Source organism: Vicia villosa, unplaced genomic scaffold (genome assembly GCF_029867415.1).
Source record: "Vicia villosa cultivar HV-30 ecotype Madison, WI unplaced genomic scaffold, Vvil1.0 ctg.004227F_1_1, whole genome shotgun sequence".
NCBI lineage: Eukaryota > Viridiplantae > Streptophyta > Magnoliopsida > Fabales > Fabaceae > Vicia > Vicia villosa.
In genome coordinates, this window is record NW_026706394.1 from 101,089 (window position 1) to 107,158 (window position 6,070).

The window sequence follows — 6,070 nt, forward strand, 5'->3', positions numbered from 1 at the left end:
TTAATTCTAATAAATCTAGTAATTAACACATAAAAAGAAAATAAATAATTTTTGTGTTTTTTAATATAAGGGGAGAAATCTAATTTTAATTACTAACATATTTTTTGCGTTTTTTTTATTTAATACTAAACAATTAAAAGATGATAAACAAAAATTATAGGAAATAAGAGTAAATTAAGTGCAAGATATAATCTATTGGGCTGTGAATGTGAGGGAGTACACAAGTAAATGGAAGTTGGGCCCAGAGTCCACTCGGATCAAACAAAAACCTAAGTAACAAAATCATAGAATCAAGTGTAAACGAGAGAAATTAACATTAGAGATTAAACAACTAAAAGCTCAAAAGGTACCAAATCGGAAGAGGTTCTCCGGCCACGATTCCGGCGTCCTTTGCAACTGTCTTTCATGACTTATGTGATACCGCCTCGCTGCTATTTCTTGTGTTTGTTGTACCATAGGTGTGTTTGCGTATGAGCAAAGTTGAAGTTGTTTCGAATCGGTGAAGACGTTGAGTTGTTGGACGCCGTTATTGCGTGAAGCTAAATCGGTGAAAATGATATTGATAGAACCGACGTGTTGAACAGCGTGAGAGATAGATCGGTGTTGCTTTGTTGATGAAGGTTGTTTGTTGTTCCTGATTGTGAATCGGTGAGTTGTTGCAGGTGACGTTTCGGAATCAAATGAGATCTATTGCGCTGATGCCGAGGACCGACGTCGCACTGAACTTGTGAATTGAAGAATTTGCTTCAGCTTTCATATTTTTGTGCTGCTGGTGCACGGAGGACGACATTGATGAGGTATTGGAATTTATATTCGGTTGATGCTTCGGACGACAAGTTTGCTTTCAATTCCTTCCATCTCCGATCTCGCAATTGGCTTTAGATTCAAGTGCTGCACCAGATGCAAGTATACAACAACTCAAAATGGTCCCTGCAAAATAGAAATTACACAAACACAGACAGATTCCACAAGGTAAATTATTTCCGTAAACACAATTACAGCAAGATCAACCGTAAATCGTAATGCTTGTTTTGAGTGGCTATCGGAGCTTTGTGATTTCGATGGTGGTATAGCTTTTACTGTGTGGACAACTTTTATGACCTTGAAAAATTGTAATGAAAGTGATGATTTTGGTTATGCGTTATGGTAATGGCCCTGGTTATGATTTGTTGTGTTGAAAGTGGATGGTTAGAGATGGTTATGTACAACACATATGACATAAAGAGAAGTGGTTTGGATTGTAACAAATGACGTGAAGTTAGTAGTATGGTGAAGGGAAATTTGGCTTGGTCGATATTTTATACAGGATAGAGATTTTTGTGTGGTGTTGTGAATAAAGGTGTGCAATCAGAAATTAGCTTCTCGACAGAGAATAGGTTAAAAAAATTGTTAGTCCCCTAAGAGTTAGAATGAGCCCTTATTTATACACAAAAATTAGGTCAAATAAATAAGGCAATTAATCAAATATAATCAAAAAATTAAATCAAATACGAACTTGATTTTGATTTCTTGCCATATTTTAGCAATCACATTATAATTTTTCTAGAATTGTTTGATTGCTCATTAAGATTAAAAAAAATCAAAAAATAACAAATCAAAATAATTTTTTTTCTTTTTTTTAGGATTTTTGGACTAAAAAGGCATAAAAATGAAGAAAATTGAAAAATAAATACTTTTAAAAAATACCTAATTAATAAATACGAAAATTAATAATAAAATGATAAAAAATATTATTTTTGTGATTTTAAGAAATAGTTTAGAACAGACATAAGTTAGTAACAAAAATAAAAATGTCTGTGGTGGAATTCGAACCCGTGACCTTATACCTAGGGGCCTTACCTCCCTACCAATTGTGCCATGTCATTAATCGAAATAAAATGACATTTGTAATTATATGTGGGCAAATTTTGGGGTATGACAGCTGCCCCTGTTCAATCTTCTTACACTTGAGGATGTATATTGGCTTGTGTGCCTGTCAGAATCTGAAGGTGGAAGAGGATTGAACACTAGAATACCAAGAAATTTATCCTTGCTGAGGTTGGGACTTTTGCCAGAGATGGGCCTGAAGATGTCATCCAGGTGTTGGTGAAGTATTGCCGGAGATGGGCTTAAAGATGCCATCTGGACGTTGACAAAAAACTTATCGGAGATGGGCTTGGAGATGCCATCAATTGATGTGTTGACGTGTGTCAGACTGACTCGTACATTAGACCGTATTTGTGGTGTCAGAATTAAGTTGTTGGCTCGATTTCCCTAAGCGTCTGGATCATATAAATGAATTGATTGTCGTGACTCTATTGTCGTGACTCCATCGTTGTGACCGCATTGTCATGATCGTTTCTGAATTGAATACCGGGATTAGATATGCGACTCCATTGTCGTGACTCCATTACCGTGACTTCATTGTTGTGACTCCATTGTCGTGACTCCATTGTCATGACTTCATTGTCGTGACTCCATTGTCGTGACTCCATTGTCAATGTACGAATGGGCTTAAAGATGCCACCAGGATATTGAGAGACTTGAATGAGATGGGCTTAAAGATGCCATCCAGCTTGATAGACTTGAGAGTCAGAATACGTCGTACGTTAGACTGTATCTAAAGGATATACTTAGGATGAGTCGTACGTTAGACTGAATTCACTGTATTGATAAGTGTCAAAATTCGTACGTTAGACTATACTTTTAGGACGAGTCATACGCTAGACCGGATCCAATTGCATTGATAAATGTCTGGAAAACCGTATGTTAGGCTGAAGGATGGGTCGTACGTTAGACTGGATCCTCTATGTTGATAGTTGTCAGAATACACCGTACGTCAGGTTGTATCCTAGGATGAGTCGTACGCTAGACTGGATCCTTTGTATTGAGAAGTACTAGAATGAGCCGTACGTTAGGTTGTATCTGAGCTCAGTATATTGAGAAGTGTCTTGTTAAAGATGGGCTTAAAGATGCCATCTAACTTGTTAGATTGATTTGAATGTCGATCGTCTCAGTACCTTTTGTAGTAACTAATTTAGATCTTAAGAAAATGATCGTCTCTACCGTTGTGAGGATAGATTTATATCTTGGATCGTCGATCGTCTCAGTACCGTGTATAGTAATTGATTTAGATCTTAGAATGTCGATCGTCTTAGCACCTTGTGGGGTAACCAATTTAGATCTTGTAATGTCGATCATCTCAGCACCTTGTGGGGTAACCAATTTAGGTCTTATAATGTCGATCGTCTCAGCACCTTGTGGGGTAACTAATTTAGATCTTATAATGTCGATCGTCTCAGCACCTTGTGGGGTAACCAATGTAGATCTTGTAATGTTGATCGTCTTAGCACCTTGTAGGATAACCAATTTAGATCTTGGAATGATCGTCTCCACCGTTTGTATTGATGAATTTAGATATTGAATTGTTGATCGTCTTGGCACCTTGTGGGGTAACCAATTTAGATCTTGTAATGTTGATCGTCTCAGCACCTTGTAGGGTAACCAATTTAGATCTTGAAATGATCGTCTCCACCGTTTGTATTGATGAATTTAGATCTTGAATTGTTGATCGTCTCGGCACCTTGTGGGGTAACCAATTTAGATCTTGTAATGTTGATCATCTCAGCACCTTGTAGGGTAACCAATTTAGATCTTGGAATGATCGTCTCCACCGTTTGTATTGATGAATTTAGATCTTGAATTGTTGATTGTCTCGGCACCTTGTGGGGTAACCAATTTAGATCTTAGAATGATCGTGTCCACCGTTTGTATTGATGAATTTAGATCTTGAATTGTTGATCGTCTCGGCACCTTGTGGGGTAACCAATTTAGATCTTAGAATGATCGTCTCCACCGTTTACATTAATTAATTTAGATCTTTGAAGATTGGAGATTTTGTTTATCTGTTTGTACCTGTATTCTGAAAAAGGTAAAGTTAGTCTTTATGCAATGTCATGATGCATGTATTATATGACGAGTCTCTCAAAATAAATGAGAAACTTGTATGTTTATTATGAAGTAATGTATGCAATGTATGCTATGTATGAATATGTTTATGCTATCTAGAGTATATTAGTGATTTTTCTTGATTGAGAAAATAAATCTCTATATCATTGTGATTTTGATGTCTGATCTTGTTTTGAAGATGCTCAGCTGGGGATTTATGATTTCTGCTTGGGGATGAGAGCCATTTGAATGATTGATCCTTGATGCACCCTGACTGAGGATAAGAGAGATGAATAGACCCTGTTGGAGGAGGGATTGAAGATAAATATTTGAGGAATACCCTGTGGGGATATGATCTTGCGAAACCGGCTCTGTGGGAAGACATGAATGACTTGAACATTGCCCCTAGTAGTTATAGTGACTGTCACTCATGGACTTGTATCGATTGGAACATACCGGTGAGTATTGATCGAAGTGTCAAACTGGCCTTGCATAGCTTTGCCCTAGCTAGTAGGGACTTTGAAGAGATTTGCCTCGCGAGGACTTTATGAGATGTGTATTATGGATGACATGCCCCCAGTAATCATAGACTTAGGACAATGCCCCATGTCGATTGGGAAGTAGCTTCAGACCCACTTGGATGCATGCCCCTGATTGTTTGGCATTCTTGAGAGATTCTCGGAATCTTGACCTGATTGCCCCAGATCGACTGGATAAACTGTGTCATGCCCCTTGTATACGTAGGGGATGTTTGCTTCTGAAATGATTTCGTTTGTCGAGATAACTTTTGGTTATTAGTCGTACCCTGTGCAGATTCTTCCTGCTGCTAACATTTGAAATTATGTAGCAGAATATGTTTAATAATGAATTCATAAGATGCAATGCATATGTCTGTCTTGATTTTTCAAAAAACATTAAAACGGGAGATATAAAAGCGTGATGTTTATAAAAACGTGATGTTTGTAAAAACGAAATATCAATTCAGCATTTGTGGTAAACCTTAAGGAGTCAGGATACCTTTTTGATGACAGTATGCTTTCGAAATAACCATGCTTCAGTTAGGAATTCCAAGGGTTGTGATCGGTCACCATTTCTACCTAATTTCTGTCATGTATTCGGTCTAAATTTGTCGATTCGATAACACTTTGATCAATGTTTTATTGTTTTTGTTTAAGTATCTCATGTTTGATTGCTTTTATGTTTACTTTGCATTATGTTTTAATTTAAGTTATTTAGATTCTTTTGATGCCGTTTGGTTAGTTGTGTACAAAATTCAGGTTTGAACAAGTCATCTTAAGTGTCAAAGCAACTATGAAGGAAGGAGAAGCAAGAGAAAGATGAAAATTCAAGGTTCTGTGGTCTAACACGGCCGCCCGTGCTTCCAAGCACGGCCCGTGTCAGATGAAAAACTCTTCTCCATACAAAATCCAAGGGGACAACACAGCCGCCCGTGCTTCCACGCACGGCCCGTGTCAGGACTGCTGGGAGCAAAAATAAAAAATAAAAGAGCAACACGGCTAGTGCTTCTAAGCACGGCCAGTTTTGCTGAGAGCGTGAAAACTTCCAATTTTAGGGCTTTTTCATTAAATCTCCACCTTGAGGGCACTTTAGACATTCCATTTGGCTGAGATTTGTACCTAGACTATTTAGTTGAGTTTGAGAGAATTATTTTGGGACTTTTGCATCATACGATAGAAAATCACAGAAGAGAGAAGATAGCTTCATCAAGAGTTTTGGAGACGGAGGGATTCAAGGGTTTCCGCCATTGAAGATCAAAGTCACCATTATTTTTGAGTAATGTCTACATTCTTTATTATGTATTTCTTGAATATTATGAGAGGCTAAACCCCTCAATGCTAGGGGGTGGTCCTGATTTGGTTTTTGTAATAACGATGAATTTGTGATTTCGTCAATACATTGGTTTATATTATTCAGTTAAATTATGCAATGTTCTTCATGTTTTCTTTATCGGTTAAATAAGGATTAATCCATGGCTAACAAATACAGGACTGTAGTTGTTAGGGTTTGTGCATAATTTGATTATAGTAGATATCACCTAGGACTAGGGACACCCTATAATTACCACATAATCTTGATTATATAAAAGCTTGGTTTCAATTTAGGTTCCTAAGGACTTAGGATT